Source organism: Equus quagga, chromosome 2 (assembly GCF_021613505.1).
Source record: "Equus quagga isolate Etosha38 chromosome 2, UCLA_HA_Equagga_1.0, whole genome shotgun sequence".
Classification (NCBI taxonomy): domain Eukaryota; kingdom Metazoa; phylum Chordata; class Mammalia; order Perissodactyla; family Equidae; genus Equus; species Equus quagga.
The window spans coordinates 164,459,734-164,480,183 of record NC_060268.1 but is presented as its reverse complement, the minus strand read 5'-3'; the positions used below and the strand labels follow the sequence as shown (position 1 = coordinate 164,480,183).

At 47.3% G+C, this 20,450-nt stretch overlaps 1 protein-coding gene and 1 long non-coding RNA gene across 3 annotated transcripts in view; both read right to left on the bottom strand.

Moving 5' to 3' along the window:
- The window catches only part of RBM20 (RNA binding motif protein 20), a 189,899-nt gene that overhangs the window by 86,244 nt on the left and 83,205 nt on the right, over positions 1-20,450 (bottom strand).
- Positions 6,014-19,870, bottom strand: LOC124235791 (uncharacterized). Of its 2 annotated transcripts, none has more exons than XR_006887567.1 (3): positions 19,804-19,870; positions 14,873-15,116; positions 6,014-12,730 (listed from the first exon to the last, which is right to left on the bottom strand). It is a non-coding gene; the product is annotated as an uncharacterized LOC124235791 (long non-coding RNA). The 2 variants fall into 2 exon arrangements; XR_006887568.1 differs by having other exon boundaries at positions 6,014-11,073.

The following is a 20,450-nucleotide window of genomic DNA, read 5'->3' as shown; positions in this document are numbered from 1 at the left end:
AGGAAGTTTGCACTAAGGCTAGAGACTGAAAATCCCTGAATGGTTGGCTTGAGGGACCTAGAGCAAGCTAAGAAGACAAGGGAGGAGCCATTAGCTTCCTGGGTTCCGCCAGGAGGACCCATAAAGCCTCCCCTTATGGTGTCATTTAAACTCCTTTATTACTTAGCAACCTGTCCAACACACAGCCAGCCGGACGCAGGACAGAGCAGAAAGGAGAAAGTCTGAACGGGACGGCTGGGCTGGCCTCCCATCTTCACCTTCTTGTCTCCCTCAGTGCCCTAGCCACCCACAGGCTGAATCCTTTCGAGTCAGACTCCACGAGGAACAGCAAGTCCCTCTACTCCTCGCTATTCCCGGGGCCGGGGCCCCGGGTAGCATTCTTGCCTGGTTATTCTAACGCCCACCCCCACCACTCCCAGCCCTGGATGAGGCTCCATATTCCCACCAAGCCGGCTTCCTAAAAAGCAGCATGGAGCACTTCACTCCTCTGCTCAAAACCTTCAATGGCTCCTACTGGTCACTGAGAGAGTCCAGACTTCTCAGAAAGACATTCAGCACTGAGCTGGGTTCTTCACATGCCTCGTCTCCCAGTAGGCCTTAGTGTTAGCCAACCCCGATGACTCACATTTACCAAAACACAGCACACACCTTGTCGCCCCTGAACTTGAGGTCATGCTGGTGCTCTTTCCTGTATCACTAAGGTTACCACCTTGTATCAGAATGAACCAGATCCGCGCCTCTCCTCTCCAGCAGACAAGCACCCTTAAGAGCATGGACTATGTTTTAGTAATTTTTCAGAAAGTAAAACTGAGGCTAAACAACAGGGATGACCCTTGAAAACACTGTGCAGAGTGAAAGAAGCCAGACACAAAAGGCCACATATTGTATGATTCCATTTATAGGGAATATCTACAACAGGCAAATCCAGAAGGACAGAAACAGATCAGTGGTTACCAGGGGCTGGGGGAGGAGGGAGCGACTGTTAATGGGTGCAAAGACTCCTTTGTGGGCAGTGAAAAAGTTCTGGTACTGGACAGTGGTGATGGTTGCACACCATTATGAACATACTTAATGACACTGAATTGTATACCTTAAAATGGTATAAGTTATGTTATCGGTATTTTACTGCAAGAAGAGGAAGAAAAACCGAGGCTGAGAAGATATAAGTAATTATTCTAGGGGCACACAGCTGTCTTATGTGACTATAACAGTTGATTACAGTCATGTGTCGCTTAACAATGGGGAGACACTCTGAGAAATGTGTTGTTCAGCGATTTCATCATTGTGTGAACACCACAGAGTGAGCTTACACAAACCTACTACACGCCTAAGCTACATGGGACCACCATCCTATATGCAGTCCGTTATTGACTGAAACATCCTTATATGGCACATAACTGTATAAGAGTTTTTCACTGCAATTTTAAGAGTCAACAGAGAGCTATCCCCCTACATCTCGACATACAGCCCAAGTCCAGTTCATTGTCCCTTCACCTCCTCTGAGTGGTCCAGGCCTCAGTAGCCCTCATTTCCAGGAACGCCCATGGTACACGGCCTGGCACAAAAGCATCAGTGCCCTGCGTTATTCTCTGGCGGCTTCACGCATGCTGGGCCTGGTCTCCACAGCTGGACTGTGTGCTCTTTGAGGGCAGTTCCTGTGTCCGAGTCTTCCCACGGGCTTAGCAACTTCACTGGTGTGCTGGAAACTGAAAAGCAGGCTGGATGCCATTTCTATTTTTCACAGTTTTAACCTGCAGTTTAGCTGAAAAGTTCCCACGTTCTTTTGGTCAGCAAAACATAACAGAGTCTCCTTTTGCCCTTGATTCAATCTCAGGAAATGCCTGTTGACCACAGAACTACTAAACTGATTGCTACCTATTGTTTTCTCATTGATGGGAAAAAAGTGAACACCACTTTCTCCACTTATTCACAAGAAACTTTCATTTCTCTACTTCAAACACTGTGTGAATATTACAGGGTGCATCTTAATAGAGCAAGCCAATAAATCAAAACATGTGAAATAATGGCTTAGAGTTTAAACATGTAAACTTGAAAACAAGTTTTATTACTTATTACTTAGGAATTAGCAAGGGAAACCTAGTTTTAAAGTCCTGGCCTGCATGCTAGCCTTGGGTCCATCACTTATTTACGGCCTCCAGCGAGTCCCTCAACCCATCAGGGTTAGCTTTGCTATCCACAAAATGGGAATAAAAGTGCTTTCCCATGAGCCTGGGAGGAGGGATGGAAGACACCAAACAGCAAAGCACTTAGCAAAGGGCAGCACCCTCAATGGAGGAGGCGCCTGGAATAGAGCACCTCTGAGTCCAGAGAGGAAGGAGGGAGGTGAAGGCACCTCCAGGTCCTCTGCTCCGGTTCCTCTGCACAGCTGATCAGCTGCTCTCGCAGATGCTCTGAGTCTGCGTGGGCTTTCAGAAGTGGTCAGTGGATCTAAACAGGGAGGAGAGGATGCTATTCTGGTAGAACAACCCAAAACACTTTTTTTCAACCCTCCTCTCAAACAATAATGCACATACCAATAATACACAGCCAGGTGGGAGTTATTTATAGAGAGGAAGGTTTTTTTTTTACTTTCTATTCTGAAATAATTATAGACTCACAAGAAGTTGCAAAAATAGTACAGAGAAGTCTATGTTCCTATTACTCAGCTTCCCCCAATGGTAACATCTTATATAACTATGTTATGTTCTCAAAACCAGGACCTGACACTGGACAATACAATAAACTAGACTACAGATCTTAATCAGATGTCATCAGTTTTTGCACACGCTGTCATTTTCACGTTTACAGACAACTATAATGGTGCAGGGGTAGAGAAAGCACTGGTAGAGAATTATTTACAGCACTGTAGTGAAGTCAATACAATGTAATTTTTTTTTTTTTTTTGGAGGAAGATTAGCCCTCAGCTAACTACTGCCAGTCCTCCTCTTTTTGCTGAGGAAGCCTGGCCCTGAGCTAACATCCGTGCCCATCTTCCTCTAGTTTATACGTGGGACGCCTACCACAGCATGGCTGCCAAGCAGTGCCATGTCCGCACCCGGGATCCGAACCAGCGAACCCCGGGCCGCCGAGAAGCTGAACGTGCGAACTTAACCGCTGCGCCACCGGGCCGGCCCCAATACAATGTAATTTTGATAGGCAGTTCAGGAGTTTGCAAACATTACTTTACTACAAACAGTATTTCTTTGTGATTGTGTCCATGGTGGTGGGATGATGTTTGCAGCATCTTACTGCAGTCTCCCACTCCAGGAGGTGAAGAGACTTCATTGATCCTTGTTCCCACAACAGTTCTCCAAGAATAAGGAGGAAAGTGTTGTTTCCTTTTCCAGAGGAGCAGCCTATGCCCATTACAGTCTTCATCCCAGACCCGCTCTGTAGTCAGCACTGCCCAGCGCTGATCCACCAAAGCAACATCGCAGGATTCCCTCAGCTCTAAGAGCATCTCCAGGTGGAACTTGGCGCTGGCCTCGACATGCTCCAGGTCCATTGAGCAATGCCGCCATCTGGTGGTCAGACAAAGAACTAAGAAAATCAGTGATAAGTAGCTCTACAAGGACCTTGAGTTACCTCTCAAGCCTACCCCAGGAGGCTCTACTTAAGGTACACCTGTACTGAATATTCTAACAAAGAATGTTTTGTAATGAGGATAACTCTTGTGCAATAGATTAAATACGGCTACAAACTCTTTGAAGCCCCTCCCACGGAGAGGTGGAGTCTATTTCCCCATCTCTTGAATCTGGGCTGGGCTGGTGACTTGCTTTGGAACAGAATGCACAGGAAGTGAGGCTGCACAACTTCCAAGGCTCTGCGTCAAGAGGCCTCAGAGCTCCCCACCTCGCCCTCTTGGAACACTGCCGCCTTTTGAACAAGCCTGGGCCAGCCTCCTTGAGGATGGGACTCTACATGAAGAGAGAGGACCAGCAGTCTCAGCCATTTCTTCTGAGGCCCCAGACAAGGGAGTGAGGCCATCTAAGACTAGGCAGTCGCAGCCCAACCACGACCAGCTGCAGTGATGACTGAGGCCAGGCAGACTGGCCAACGCAAGTACTAACCCACAGAAACATGAGAAACAGTAAATTGTTGCTTTAAGCCACTGAATTCTGGGGTGGCTTGTAACATAGCAGTAAATAACTGAGATATATCCGCAAATTTATGTTTTAAAAATCTGTATTCTGGATTATAAGCTTGTTAAAAAATAAAATTCAACCGAATAAATTGGAAGATCTAACTGGGTTTATTCAGCAAGTCATCCAATCAGCAAGTAGAGAGATACTCCAAGGACATGTACAAAATGTAAGGTTTTTATAGGCAGCAGGGTGGGGCAAGGAATTTATTAGCAAAAGAAAAGAAAGGACTGTTTCAGGCCAGGACATCTTCTTTTGAGGGAAGGGAATAGCAGGGGTCTTCTGTAGATAATCTCACTAGTGTTAGTCAGGAAATTCTAGACTGGTCGATTGAGATTACCTTCCTGCTGATGGTTCAATTTGTAATTAGTCTTGGTTTGCTGTCATAGGGACAGATGACTCCATTTGGGGCCTGTTATTTCTCTTTTAACAAACTGAAAGTTTATTATTACTATTTTAAATTGGGTGGAGGGGCAGCATACATCAGTATTTCCACATGGTGAATCTTGACTGTTGCACAAATTTTGAATGTTGCATACTCTGATTTTCTTATGCATTTTCAGACCCTGCCACATGTTATCCTTCATTCATTCATCAAACATTAATTGAGCGTGTCACAGTGATAGCTACTGGGGAGGTGCTAAGGACTCGGCGTTGAATTAGATATGATGCCTGCCCTTGAGAAAGTCACAGCTATGGCAGAAGACACGTGTGCAAATACATCATAGCAACAGAGTGGTATGTGTTAGGGTAGAACAGAGGAGTGACTGCCTGTGTATTGGGGAGGGGCACTATATTAGTCAGGACCCAATCAGGAAAAGAGAAACTGATACCGGCTCAACACAAGGTGGACAAGAGGGAAGCCATATTGTAAGAAAGAAACCATACTGTAACTTTGAATGACCTCTGACTAACTAACCCTGCTGGATATGCACCCTCCAGTTCTGTAGATTTTACGACCCCTGCTTGTGCATTTACCTCCCAGCTGTGATAAGATGATAACTTTGTTCTTCTGAGTTCCTTAGGAACGTGATGACCCCAAAACAGAGAGTCTATCTGGTGTGGCCACTCCCAGTTTGTAACACCAGAGGGTCAACATTCCTAACCCCCTCCCCATGTAACCCACTGGCCTATAAAACTGCTTCAAGATTCTGTGCCCCCCTCAAGAAGGCTCTTTCAGACATTAGTCGGCCATCTTCCCCCTTGCTAGCAAGCTGTAATAAAATGCCATTTCTCTGCCACCATCTTGCCACTTGACAACTGGCTTTTGTCTCACGGTGAGCAGATCGTGCCCTTTGTACAATGACAAAATCACTCCAAGTATTTAGAACAAAGAGAATTTAATCCAGGAAATTTGTTATACAGGTGAGAAGGCAAACAAACGATGGTGGGGACAGGAGGGGGGTGGGTAGAGCCCTGGAAGATAGTCAGCTACTTCCAAAGACACCACCAGCCACAGAGGAGGAGAGGCAGAAATGCCCAGGCATCTCTCTTTCTCCCCTCCAATCTCCCACCGAGGCCTCGCACTGCTCAGAGCCAGAAGGAGCCCAGGAGATGCAGCCTGCAGGGATCAGCACCCTGGGATGTGAAGCGCAGCAAGGAAAGAATGACAGCAAACAGGTTAGCATTTGCCAAGGGGTGTTGTGGGCTAGAAAGGTTTTACAGCTGAGGAGACGAATGGATTATTTCACGCCACCTGTACATTTCTCCACCATAGCCCCCTTCCCCCTGCCCCCCCGAACCCCCCACCAGTATCAGGGTCTCTGCCAATCTTTCTTCCTGGTGCAATTCTAGCTCTGCCATGAAAGATGGTCAAAGGCCATCATGGCAGAGATGACATGATTCCTTTTGTACACATATGGGCCCTTCTTAAAGGAGAAGCTCAATGAACACTTGAATGAGGAGCATTAAATTACGCGGACAGAGGACGGGGCACTTGGCTGTGAGTCAAGATCTCAGCCAGAGGCGAAACCTTAGGGATCACTGGCCTCCCCCTGAATAGTGCGGGGGCTGGGCTATGGGGGCCAAGGGCTCTTCCAGGTCTCACATTGTTAGATAAGCCTGGAAGAGAACCCCAAGCCCCTCCTCAGCCCCCCTGAGACCTGGGAGACACTGTGGCTGGATGGTGGCTATGAGGACTTTGGACTCAAATCCTAGCTCTGCTTCCTGCAATCCATGACCTGAAGGAAGCTGTTCTCTCTCATGGCCTGTGTCTCCTTGTCAGTAAGATAGGGTAATAATTCCTAATTTACAGGGTGTGGTGAGGGTGAAGTTCATCCCGTGAGCACCTGTCGGATGATCTACGGCAGTGGCTTTCAGAACAGGGTTCCTGGACCAGGAGCAACAGCATCACCTGGGAACTTGTTAGAACTGAAATTTCTGGGGGGCTCCACCCCAGACTGGCTGAGTCAGAAACCCTGGGGGGAGCCCAGCAGTCTGTGTTTGAATGAGCCCTCCAGGGATTCTGATGTCTGCTAAAGTTTGAGAACCAACGATCTAGCTAGAACATAATGGACCCTCAATAAACAGTAGCTGTCATTGCTATTTTTACAGCTTTAAGGAAAGAGTTTGGCAAAGGAAAATGTTCACATATCACCAACTGCTAGGGCCATTTGGGATGAGCTGGAGTTTGAGGACACCCAAGACTTTGAGTTCCAACACTAACAGTAAGTGGTTTGGGGATTCTCCCGGCCACTCCACAGAGGGCTGAGACTGACCACGCTACCTCAGAGCTGACTCCCTCGCAGGCCTGTCCAGGGCCATTCCTGATCTTACCTTACCTGCTCAAGATAAGATGTTCCTCTGCATCCCAGAGGAGTCTGGGAATATCTCAAACGGGGTGAGGGGGAAAAGGGACAGAGAGACTTTCCGAGAGAGGGAGAAGGTGCAAAAGAAAGAAAGAAAGATTCATCCCTAAAAAGTTGAAGTGAACAGCTGAGTAAAGAAAAATCTGCCCAGAAATTTGGGGGGTAAGAATGTTCAGAAAAGAGGAAGGAGAAAAGGAGAGCAGGACGCCTGGGAGATTCCTGATACCACAAATACACCAAAGGGTGATGTGCTGGCTCCAGAGATGCAGGAAGAAGCAGAAACAACACAGAAGGAGTTGAAGTAAATAATATTCCATTCCTTTTTTCCCCCTTTCTTGCTGATTCTATAGAAGCAGAGTCTTAATCTTCTACGGGAGCATTGTGATATTTGTTCTGTAGCGGAAAGAGCCCCTGACTCCACCGACTAGATGGGTCAGCTGCCACTAGATGGGGGTATTTTGCTGATTTGGGTGGGAGACACTTAGAAAAACCTATTTTGAGATGTTCTGCAGTCACCAATTGGGCTCCCATTTGGGCTTGCCCAGGAGAAACCAGGAGGAGAAGGCAGGTTTGTACTCAAGCAAACGGCTGACAACAGACCCAAACAACGACAAGGAGAGAGAGTGTATAAGAAGGATGCTGGAACAATCAGGGCGGGAGCACTGGAGCTGCGGGGAAGAGGCAAGGTGGAGGCCACAGTTCAGTGTCCTGGCCATCGGCTTCTGTGGTCCACACGCGGGCCACTGTGTTTCACCACGAGACAAGCAGAGGACCAGGATGGCATTGCTGAATTCACTAGAAATATAACTGTGCCCCCATATCCAGGGATTCCTTTCTTTTCTCCTCTTGGCACAGTGAACGGATCTTTAGATTTCTTCCCCAGAGGCTACCTGTACATCTCTACTTATTTGAAATGAAATAAGGCACTGGCTCTTTAATTCTGAGGCTTGGTGCACCAACCTCAGCAGGCATCAGCATCACTGGAGGGCGGGTTAAAGCCACCACCGCCCCCAGAGTTTCCGATTCAGTAAATCTGGAGTGAGGTCTGACAATCTGCACTCCATCAAGTTCCCAGGTGCCGCTGCCGCTAGAACGCTGCGAACCAATATTCTAAGGTAATAGCTTTCCTCTAAGTTCTCTTACTTTAGATCAAGTCATCTTTATCTTCTTGTCTGTTTGGTAGCCATGCCCGCCACCCCAGTAATAAGAATAGGCTGGGTGCTGGTGAAACTACAACTTTCCAGCCAACCCCCACCCTCCTGCCCCAAGATCCTGAAGGCCTGGAATGCCACCCTCAAGGGCCCCAGGTGAGGCGCATCTGAACCACAGGAGCCACAGGCATCCTGCAAGCCAACGGGGTGCCCGGCACTGTGCTAAGGGATTGACAGGCTCTATTTCATTTAATCCTGCTTATACATCTCCTTGCATTTGCTCTTTATGGGTGAGGTGTCTGAGGCTCAGAGGGGTGAAGTAACTTGCCTCAAGTCACACAGCTAGCAGGTGGAGGAGCTGAGATGCAAACTCAGGAAATGTGACACCATCCCGGTCCTTTGCTTTTATTCACTCTTCTATTTCCTCCTAACTAAAAGAGGTCTGCAGCCCCGACCAGAGATCACTGACAAATCTCTTTGGTGAAGAGAAGCTGATTTCCTCCAATAAGGAACACCTAATAAAAATAAAACAAAGGGACAAGGCAGGCACTGAGTGTGTGTGTGAGTCTGTGTGTCTGTGTGTGAACTCTGGGTCGGCAAACTATGAGAAGGTGGGAAGAGGGCCAAGCTTGGGAGTGAAGCTGACCACAGTTTAAAACCCACTTAGTTCATTAACACTCTCCCGCCCTTTGGCAAGCCTCTTAACCTCTGTGCACCTTGGTTTAATGATCTGTAAAATGGGGAGTCTTTTTTCCCATTGGAAGTTAAGAGAATTAAGTGAGATAACATACGTGAAAACTTCTATTTGGTTCAAAAGACTTTGTCAAAGTTTTTGGTAAAATACACACAGCACAAAATTTTCCATTTTCTCCTAAACCTTTCAAAAATAGCTTTTAAAGTGATTTTGTCTTAGCTCCCAAACAGGGTAGTGATCCCAGAACCCCTCGCAGGCCTCAGGTGCTCTGGGAGGGATGGCCTGTGTCCCAGCAAGGCAGCATCCAGCACCTCGTGTGACAGCCCGAGCCTGTGCCCCGCTAACATGGCTGTCCGGGATCCAAGCTCACCAGCAGGCGGGTCTTTCACGGTGGGAGTCGGAGGTGAAGAACGAGGTTGAAGAAGACAGAAATGGATCTTTTCGTGTTTCATGGGATCATCCCTGTACTCAAGAACCAGAAGAGTTTCTGCTTTCTGCAAATCCAGCTTTGGGGGTTTTTAAACATCAACAGAACCTCCCAGCTACTACCCAGGTGTTTTTAAAGCAGAAAACTCTAGAAAGAATTAGTAAAATACAGTTCCTGGACCAGCGGTGCTTGAACAGTTTGGCAGGCTACTTGGATTTGGGAGTAAAGTTGGGGTTCTTTTTCTTTTCATATGTCTTTTGTAATAGCAAGAAATACTGTTATGAGAAAATAGAACTTTTGGACAAGGAAGTTTTTGAGTGAAGAAAAAAATGCTGGGTGGCTGGGCTTCTTGCCTTAACACCTCCAGAGACAGTCCAGGTGAAGACACTGCAAGGGAACTGGCCCAGGCCCCATCCTCCAGACCAAGGCCCAGGGTCCACGTTGCTGAGGTTCCGGAGACTTCATGGCTCTAGCAGCAACACTGTCAAGTCCTCTGCCTTCTTGTCTTAGGACATGCTGGAAGGTTTGTATCTGGGGGGACCCAGGAAGGGCCTCCAGGCTGGCAGCTAAGAAAGGAACAGCTCAGGAAGCTAATGAAGTAGGTCTTCCCTCTCACCTGCCCCCGACCCGGGAGTGGGTGGTGCAGAAGGCTCCTCTGATGAGGAAGAGCATTTGGGAGAGTCACCTGGAGGCAGCAGACACCCACGGGCAGAGTCACAGAACATCAGAGCAGGAAGGGGCTCTGCAGCTGCTCCCAGGTCCATCTGGTCTCCCAAAATGGACGAGCACCTGCTGGGTGGCTCCAGGGTCCAGGCAGAACCTGGTGTCCCTGCTCTCCATCCACTGCTTTGTCCTGTACATTTCCCTGCCTCCCTCAAATTAGGCAAGGACAACTTCAGCCACGTCTGGGCTCTGTCCTGGAGGAGTGGCCAGTCCAGGAGGAGGCAGGTATCTAAACTGACCATTCCCACACTGGGTGGGAAATGGGCATTCTAGAGGAGTAGGAGCCTGGAAGAGAGTACCGCTAGATGCTCCTGGGGAGGGAGGGGGAACATGCACCTTTAGTCCAGGTGGGCTCCCCTGAGGAGGTGAGGTCTGAGCCGAGGCTTGGTGAGAGAGTAGGACGAAGCCAGGCAAAAAGTGGGGGTTGAGGCAGGGGCTTGTAGGCACAGTGAACAGCACCTGCACAGCCACAGGGAATTGAAAACAATCTTGGCCTGCCATAGAGTTGTGAGTTGTCCAATGGCAGGAGACTGGGTTGAAGAGAGAGATTTATAAGACATTTAGGACTGAAAGTTGGCAGAACTCGGTGATGACTGGACATGGAGCGGGGAGGGGTAGAGGTGAGGGAAAGGAAGGAGTCTAGGATGACTCATTGGTCTCTGGCCTTCTGAGTCAGCGGTGGAGTCATGTAGAACAGGAGGAGAGAGAGCAAGAGGATGATGAGTTCAAATTCAGACACATGCAGTTCGTGGCATCAGGGGACATAATGAGGAAACGGCTGCAGGCCTCTGGACACCCACATCTGAAGCGCAGGAAGATGACAGAGACTTATCTTTCCTTGTTATTTGTGCTTTCTGCAGTACCTCTGTTGACAGTTTCTTCTCTTATCTGCATCCACCCTGAGGTATACGTGTTTGTATGCTTTTCAGCTTATACACAGCTGGCCTGGGAGGGGTGGAAGAGGTCCCAGATGAAGACTGGTATGGAAGGCAAGGACAAAGAATGTGCTGACGGTGATGGGAGACACTGGAGGAGCAAGGCAAGCTGGAGGAAGTGTGGGAAGCTGCTGAGTGAAGCATAGCCTCACCAGAGATGAAGGCTGCCATCTTGAAGGGTCAGGAAAGTCCAGCTGAATACCACAGGATCAAAAGGAAAAGACAGGTGCAGATAGAAACGTAGAGAAGGATCTGAACCTCAGATAACGAGAACCATGTTAACCTGGACAGAAGCTCCCAATACCACTGAGGATGTTTCTCCCAAGCTGGACCCAGGTGACTTCTGCACCCTCTCTCTGAGCTCACTGGAGCTAACATGAGCGTCCTATGCATGACCAGCGTCTGCTGACCACTGGCCCCAGAGCAAATGTGTTCACATGCTTTCACACAAGTAATGTTACATCTGCTCCCCTCCTCCTGAGTAAGGGGATGAATAAGGTAAGGAGAAACAAGTCACCTGAGCCCAGGAAGGAGTCCCCAGTCAACTCTGAGTGGAGGTCAAGGTGGGCACAAAATTACCCCACTATATTGCCCCCCATACTCCCTGCCAAGCCTTGGTGGGAGAGGAAGCTGTGGAGGGGACAGGAGGAAAGGTGGGCTCCATCTCTCTGGCAGATCCTTATCCTGGCTCTGCGGAAAGGCGGACCTTGGACCTCCAGCTGGACCCCCGCCAACCTTCTCTTCCCAGACCCCTCCCTCACCCATGAGACACTCACACCCAGCTGGTACTAACTCAGGGGCCCAGGTCCACCCTGCCATTTGGGTTTGGCTGGTTCAAAAACACACAATCTCAGAAAAAATGTAGTTTTCTCTCCACCACACAAGCCTGGTGACCTACCCTACATGATTCCTTCAGGAACAAAAGCATCCTAACCTTCCAAGGTCAACATTACTCCACCCCAACCCACAGCCAAGGCCATCAAACACACATGCAAGCAGCATATTTTTACAAAATCCTTAACAACCTTCTTTCCAGAACTCTGGGGTGAGCAGCCCTGGGGCCGCCAACCAGACTTCCTTCCTTGGCCCAGGCCTCAATGACGAACCCGCCTCAGCTCAGCAGTTGGCCAGAAATGCCGAGCTGCCTTAGCGCCCGAGTTCCCAGACGTGTCTGCATTGCTGAGGATCAGGGGAGGCCGCAGCAGGTCTGGGCGCTGCGGCAGGAGTGAGAAGGAGACAGCACAGCTGGGGCTGAGAACACCCAGAACCGGTGGGGGGTGGGGGTGGCGCTGGGGAGGCTCTCTCACTGCTGTGTGGGGTATATTCTGGAAGCCTCAGACCTCCATGGCCAAGGCAGCCACCTGCACTCAGGCCAGGGGCTTGACCTACGTGAGCTCTGTTCATCTTCACAACAATCCTGCCATGGGGGTTATTTTACATTTTACGGATCAAAGTTGCCCAAAGTCGCCACCAGGAAGCTGCCCCAGCCAGGATTCAAACTGATGCTCCACTCTGCCTCCCCACCGAGTCAGTCCTCAAACTGAGTTCTCTCTGGAAGGCTTTCTTTCTTCCTGACGCCTATACACAAGCACTTTCCCTAATGTAAAACTCTCTTCATGTGAAGAGACAGGCCAGTCAACAAAACAGTCCTTGAGAGAAGGCTATAGAGCATCGTAGCATCCTGAGAACCAGATTTTGTCTGTTTTGTTCACGGTGGAATGTCCGGGGTCTACGACAGCGCCTGGCACATGTGGACACAGAGGAGGTCCCCAATACATGTTTGTTGACCAAACACCTTTCTGGATGGCAGATTCTTGCAAAGTTTTCATGGTGTCCTAGTTAAATCCCTTCCTAAAAACAAGGAAAGATTTCAAGAGCGCCCAGCTGGACTCAAGTAGCCACGTAGACACAGCATAAGTCAGATATGTGCAGGCTCGCCCTCAGTCCTCAGAGACCAGACTACACGCAATGGACAGAACGACATCCGACTGCTTTCCTGTGTCTGGCCAGAAATGCCCCCTGCACAGTTACCTCCTGGAAGGACACTGACAACTCCCCACACCCCTTTCAGTTATGTATCAGCCCCTGAAGGATTCTCAGCCCTCGTGGGACACTTCAAACGCTTCTTGCCAACTCCGCAGCAGAGTGGGCCCTTCCCATCCAGTGCTGCCGGTCTGGCCCCTGTGTCCCACTGAGGAATGACAGATGCACTGGACCCCCTCCAGCCCCACATCCTAGAAAGCTCCTCAGCCAGATTCTCTTTAAGTAATGCTGTGTCTGAAGGTCCTGCAGCACCACTGACTTCCTTTAGGAGAAGAACAGACCGACTGCAGTGGCCCTGCTGAAACCGGGCCCCTGGCCGCCATGTTATTTCTGCTGACCCAAAGGGAAAACACAGCTAAGGAGCCAGGCCTTCCATCGGCCTGGGAATGGCCCCAGACAGCAGCAAACCAAGGCCGCTGCCTCAAGGAGCTCACAACTGGCTTGAAAACCAAGACAATTTTAAAATTGTTTTGAATTTTGTTAATTTAATTAAATTTTAAAAATATCTATATTTAAAAATTTTAAATTTTTAAGTAAAAACAAATAATTTTAATTAGTTTTTTAAATTGTGAAATAAGAAATGTACCATAAAGCACATAAAGGGCACTGCTTGTTAACATACCTGTACACCCATCTAACCCCCGCCCAGATCAAGATACATAGACTATTTTCAGCACCTCAAAAGGTTCTCTCATGTGCTTCCTCCATTTGTCTATACCTCCTCCTCAAGGTAACCACTTTTTGACCTCTAATATCAAGTCTTAGTTTTGCCTGATTTTGAACTTCATATCACTGGAATTCTATCATACATGCTCTTTTGTGTCTGGGTTCTTTCACTTAACCTATGTGTGAGATTCATTTATATTGTGTGCCAGTAGTCTGTTCTTCTAAATTTCTGAGTGGTATTCCATCATATTAACATACTACAATTTCTTTATCCATCTGCCAGTTTGGGAACTATTTTGAATAAAGCTGCTATGAACCTGCTTGCACGTGTCTCTTTATGGATGTCTGTACTCACTGCTCTCGATATACACGAGCAGATTGGCATGGTCATAGGGTAGACGTGTATTTAACTTTAGTAGAAATTGCCTGAGTCCCAAGATGCCTGTACCATTTTATCTTCCCACCAGCAGTGCATGAGAGCTCCAGTCGCGTGCTGGAGTACTTCATTTGTTTTTACAGCCAAATAATATTCCATTGTATGGATAGACTACGTTGTGTTTATTCATTCATGAGTTGATGTACATGTGAGTTGTTTCCACTTTTGGACTATTAGAAACAATGCTGCTATGGACGATCATGTACAAGTCTTTGTGTAGACATGTGTTTTCATTTCTCTTGGGATAGACCTAGGCGTGGAACGGCTGGGCCATGTGGTGGCTCTATGAGTAACCTTTGGAGGAACTGACAAACTGCTTTCCAAAGTGGCCGCACCATTTTACAGTCTCACCAGCAAAGAATGACAGTTCCAGTTTCTCCACATCTTCACCAACACTTGGCATTGTCAGCCTTTTTTCATTTTAGTTATTCTGGTGGGTATGTAGTAGTATCTCATATAAGGTTGTACGTTCCTAGTGAGTAATAATGTTGGGCACCTTCTCTTACCCCGTCACCTCCACTCCCTCTCTCCTTGTCCTGCACACAAAGATCCTGACACCCGTCTACCCCACGGAGAATCACTAGACAAGAACGTCTGCCTGGCTTGAATTCCTACAGGCTCTATTACAAAAGTAGCAGTTGTTTCATTAAACCAAAGTCAAGTTATGTTAAAACATTAAATAGGTTTGTTCAAACCTCCCTTAGGAAATTCAGTTGCCCACTCATCCAAAAAAATGTTCCAACACTGCTTCTGTCCTCAGAAACAATAGTAGCTGCTAGAAGGATGAAAGGGGCAAATAAGTGGGAGTGGGAGTGATCAGGGAAGCCTTCCTGTGGAGGTGAGCTCACCTGGGACTTGAAGAGCAGGTTAAATGGGTAAACCAGCATACATTCTTTGCAAAGGGACCATCCTGAAGGAAGACAGAAAGTAGACTCTGGGAACGCTGGGGCCAGGAAGGAGCCTCGCTTTGGCAGGAGGGCTGCAGGTACCGGTTGTGCGGCCAGGTAAAGTTGCAGATTAATTAACGTGACATCTGTAAAGAGCTTTCCATGTCACAGGTGCAGTGAGGGGTTCAGGATGGGAGTCAGTTGCCTTTTTTATGGAGAAGGTGCCAAAACAAAACACACAGTAAAGAAAAACCAAGGGGACAGATGAGAAACAAGAATCACAAGGGTGTCTTGATTTTGTCCACAGAGTCACAAACAAAACCCACATGGACCTAAAAGGGCCATTAGCCAACGCTCGGTCTAGATGAGGAGATTGGCCCCAGAGGGGTCGTCCAGTTGGCTGACAGTCCCTTCTGAGAGCTTTCACTCTTCTCCTCAGCGCTGTCAGCCCAGGTGCATCTTGTTTCAAAGGAGAATGAACAAACAGAAGAATAAAGGGGGAGGTCCTCGTGGTTCCTGCAGGATCACGTGGCCGCATTCTAAACACCCCCAATCTCAGCCTCACTTCTCCCTCCCTCCCCCAAATCCTGCTCTACACTCTGGTCACCCTGGCATTCCATCAGCTTCAGGAATGTGCCCAGATGCCCTTCCAGCTGCCTGGAAAGCTCCTCCCTCTCCATCCTCTGGCTTTTTCCTCTTCATCCTTCAAATCTCAGCTTGTGTTACTTCTTCAGGGAAGCCTTCCCTTACATACCACCCCCTCTCCGAGTCCAGATCCGTTCCCCATGTCATATGTTCTCTTGAAATCCTAACACTTATCTCTGTTGCAATTACACCACCTCATCTTGGTGTTTGCTTGATGAATGTCTGCACGAGAGCAGAAACCACATGTTTCAGCTCATTACCATATCCCAATGCCTTGCACAGTGCCTGGCACACAAATGAATGAATGAGTGAATGACCACAGGGAGTCTAGCAATAGTGAGACCTGGTCTTAGGCCATGGTAAGACAACCTAATGACCCAGCAATTCTGTCCCCAGGTATATACCCAGCAGAAATGTGTATGTATGTTCTCCATAAGACATGTACAAAAATATTCATGACAGCATTATTTCTAGGAGCCAGAAACTAGAAAAACCTAAATATCCATCAACAGTAAATGGATAAATAGATTTTGGTATAGTCATTTAATGGAATACTATATAGCAGTGAAAATTAACAAAATATCATTACTGGCTGCAACATGGATGAATTTCACAAACAAAAGAAAGTCACAAAAAGAGAACATATTGTATAATTCCAATTATGTGAAACTCAAAATCGGGCAAACTAAACTATGGTCGGAAGGTTCAAAATTGTAATGATCTTTGGAGGGAGTTCGTGACTGGAAGGGAGTAGAAACAGGATTATTGTTGAATGATCTAATCCAAAAATGTATGAAATTTAAAGCAAAAAGTAAAACAAATCTTGTTCTGTACAGCTGTAAATGTGCTGACAAACACACACAGTGTGTGATTGGGAAGGGAGCAAGTAAAGGAATTCAGTGAAAACTGGGTCTATTTAGTGCAAACAGCATTGTAGAGAAGTAAGCATGTGACAGAGAATGCAATTTGGGAAGGGGGACTTTGATCCCTTTAATTTTTGTAAAAATAGCATTATGATTTTCTTGCTTTAAGCAACTTCTTCCCAAGCCCTGTGGTTATGAAGAAGTTGTGACTCTGTACTCCTAAATGCATGTTATTCAGGGTTTGCTGCCAAAAGATTGAGTTTCACCAGCTCTAGGTCTGAAAGTGTGAATGTTTGTGCAAATGCATTTGCGCTCTCTGAGCCAGACCGGCTGGCACAGGGAAGGTTTGCCCACTGCCCAGTTAATCTGCTGTCAGGACGAAGGGTAGGGAATAGTGTTTCCTCACAGCTTAAGCTTGTGATTAAGTTTTGAAGCCTTTCACAACTTGGGCCAGATGCTCAAGCCACGAAAGCAGCAATCTTGGACAAACTCCTACTGAGATGCATGTTAATTAGCAACTTTACCTACAAACCTTTTGTATGTGGCGCAGTGTCCTGAGTTCTGTGGGTGGTAGCAGGTGTTTAAGTAGAAGGCATAGAACCTAGAGATGATGGCAGACTGGTGGGGCACACAGGCACTCTCATACTCAGGATAGTTATTTTTTTTCAAAATAAAAATGCATCAATCCAGTGATCTTACGTGTAGAAACGTATCCTTCCAATGGGCTCACACAGACACGCAGAGATGCGTGTGCAAGGATGCTCAGAGCAGCACTGTCAGTAATAGCAAGATATTAGAAACAACCCGCATCAACAGGGCCTGGGCTGACAAATTATGGTCATTCATGGGCTAGAATACTATTCAATCAAGACAAAAGCACGGGGTGGTTTTGTATGTGCTGACAGGCAACAGTCTCTTCAGAGATACATTCTTAAAACAAAGTTAAGTAAGGCAGCTAAACAGTGTGTATATGTTCCTTTTTGCATAAAAAAGATATGTATGCAGGGGCTGGCCCCGTGGCCAAGTGGTTAAGTTCGCGCGCTCCGCTGCAGGCGGCCCAGTGTTTCGTTGGTTCGAATCCTGGGCGCGGACATGGCACTGCTCATCAGACCACGCTGAGGCAGCGTCCCACATGCCACAACTAGAAGAACCCACAACGAAGAATACACAACTATGTACCGGGGGGCTTTGGGGAGAAAAAGGAAAAAATAAAATCTTTAAAAAAAAAAAAATATGTATGCAGATACAAGTTTTTATAAGTAGAGAATATCTCTAGAAAGAGACCCAAGACACTGAGGAGGAGAAATACGAGAGGTGAAGCGGGTCTTAGGAAGAAGAAGGGAGATGTACTGATTATGACATATACCTTTGCATCATTTGCATTGTTATCATATGCATGCAATTTTTTCAAATAATAAGTTCAGTTTAGTTTTCTTCACTGGAAAAATACACATCTAGAAGACAGAAACTTAATTTTTTCCCAAATCAATATGAGCCAAATAGCATAGATACACAGCTTGTGCGGAGACATTAAAACAAGGGCTGAGTCACATGGCATTATTTGGGTTATTTGGGGATGACTTCAAAAGCAAGTCAGTCCTGAGCAGGGGCTAGAAGGTTATGACATAATTAGACCCTCCCTCCCCCCAAAAAGACTCTAATAAATCTCTGAAATGTTTTATATCTATGGCCAGCCTGTGAAAGAGCCCGACCCACTTTCCCTCCTGGCCTCAGGTATCTTGATGTTATTATTATGTTCATTAAATTTACATTTCTCCAGGGACTAGTTAAGATCACACCTTTAAAGCCAGATGGGCTCGGGTTAAAATCCTGGCTCGGCCACTTACTCGCCATGTGTCACTGGCAGATCACCCTTCTGTTTCCTTATCTGTTAGGTGTAGAGAGTAACACTTCCTCATAGGGGCTACTGTGCAGGTTAAATGAGGTCCTGTAGGTAAACTTGCTCAGCCCAGCGCCTCAACCGCTGGGATGACGTTAGGGCTCAGGGAACGGCAGGGAGTGATCATTTCCCCATTTTGCCTCTCGAGGACCCCACTGCTTCTGAGGACAGCAATGGTTAACATGGAAGTGTGCCTGGCTTCCAACGCTTTTCCATTTGGCTTTCCGGCAGGCTGGGCAAGCAGGGTCTGAGTGCTATCCCAGGGGCTGGGGACGAGGTGGGAGCACCACCTGTCTCCAAGCCTCACTGTGGCAGCTGAGCAGCCAGCTCTGACACTCAGCTTCAGAGAGGCGGGAAGGGACAATTATTCCCTGCCATGGATGTGCCTCAAGGGCCACCTGAGGCCAGCCCAAAGCCCAGAGGGCAGACAGCCAGGTCTGGACTTCCCTCATGATAATGGCTGAGCTGGGGGGAGCAGGGGCCACTGTGGTGATGATGACGATGATGAAAATGACAGAGCTGCCCGACAGGTGTGCCAGGTACATACACAACCTCACCAATCCTCTCAGCAACCCTATTTTACTGATGAGAAAATATCCACCATTAAGATTAAGACTACTCAAGTCAGCGGGTTGGGGTCTAGGTATATTTAGGACCCTCTTGAAATCAGAATATGAGGGAATTTTTACATACAATCCACGCCAAAATTTTAACATCTTGGCTTATAGGATAAAATGAGCTCGCCCACAAGATTGAATAAGGTAGGCTAAAACATAAAATTTGATGCAAATGCAAACCCAGTTTCAAAGATTAAACAGAGGGAATCATTTCCAATGACATATGAAGTTCAATAAATACTCAAAACCACATCTGAAAGTAAATGACTTAAAAGTTACAAATGGGTCTGAGCTCCCGGAGCCCGCTCTTGAGGTCATTTCTATTCTGATAAGGCAATATTTCTAGACGTAAGTTTCCTTGTTCAGTCTCTCCTCTTCCCTCCTTCTTCTCCCACAACCTTACCGGCCTTTTGCTCAACATCTCTAGAGTAGATCAAAGTAACATCAAAGGAAACACAAGTCATTTTCTCCAAGGACACAAATGAGACCCTCTTACCACATTTTATGACATTATAAAAACTAAATCAATCAAGAAGTCATTTTTGAATTAGCATGCTTCTTTCAAGATTCTGCCCAAAGATCAATAATTCAAGACAGAATGTAGACCTTCAGCGAACGAGGAGAATTACCTCCTCGTCCAATGGAAGGGAGGGGTTGATTTTATTTTCATGAAAAAAGGGAAGGAATGAATCTAGTGAGTGTGGTTTAACAGACATCCCCAGGTATACTGAAAAGACAAGAAAGGACAGGCCTGGTTAAACATCACACCACACAAGCTGATTAGCTGAAGGCACGTGCAAGAACTTTCCTTTAAGCAAGCACTCCATATAGCAAAACAAATTGCTGGGGATAAAATACGTCCATTACCTTGCTTTAGAGGCGATAATCTTTACAGTGGGAGTGAAAGCAACTGAGAGAGCAGTTCTTGGGCATTCTGCAAAGTCACAGACATCAGGAAGTCAAAGGCAGCCAGAAAGTGCTGAGTCACGAGAGTGTGGGAAACGCATGGCCAGAGGGAAGCCAGTATTTCTCAGGCTAAACAGAAACCACGGACAAGATCCCCAGGGATCACGAAAGGGGCTGCACCCCTGATTTGCCATGACCTTAATCAAGGTGCACACACCAAGCAGCTAGCCCCGCATAGGCAACCCTATTCATAGTAAGTGCAAATCATGGTGTCTGCCTCTTCTGTGTATCCGGAGATCATTTACCCAGAGGCAGCCTCCTTCAAAAGACACTCACCTGGGTAGGCATTTGGAGGCCACATCGACAATCCTCTCAGCCCTACACCTGGCTTCGTGGTTTTACTTAATAGTTCTGCTCATCCCTACCCAAGAAGCACCCCCAGCAAGGGCGAAGGGTGGGAGGACGTCACTGATTCTGCCGTAAAGAAATGTCAGGGTGCGACAGGGATGGACAGAATTGAGACAACATGAACCGAGCTCTGGAGCTAGAAGGGAGGAAAGAGGTCCTAAGAAAGACTTTAAAAACAACTCCATTTCCCCAAAGGGTAT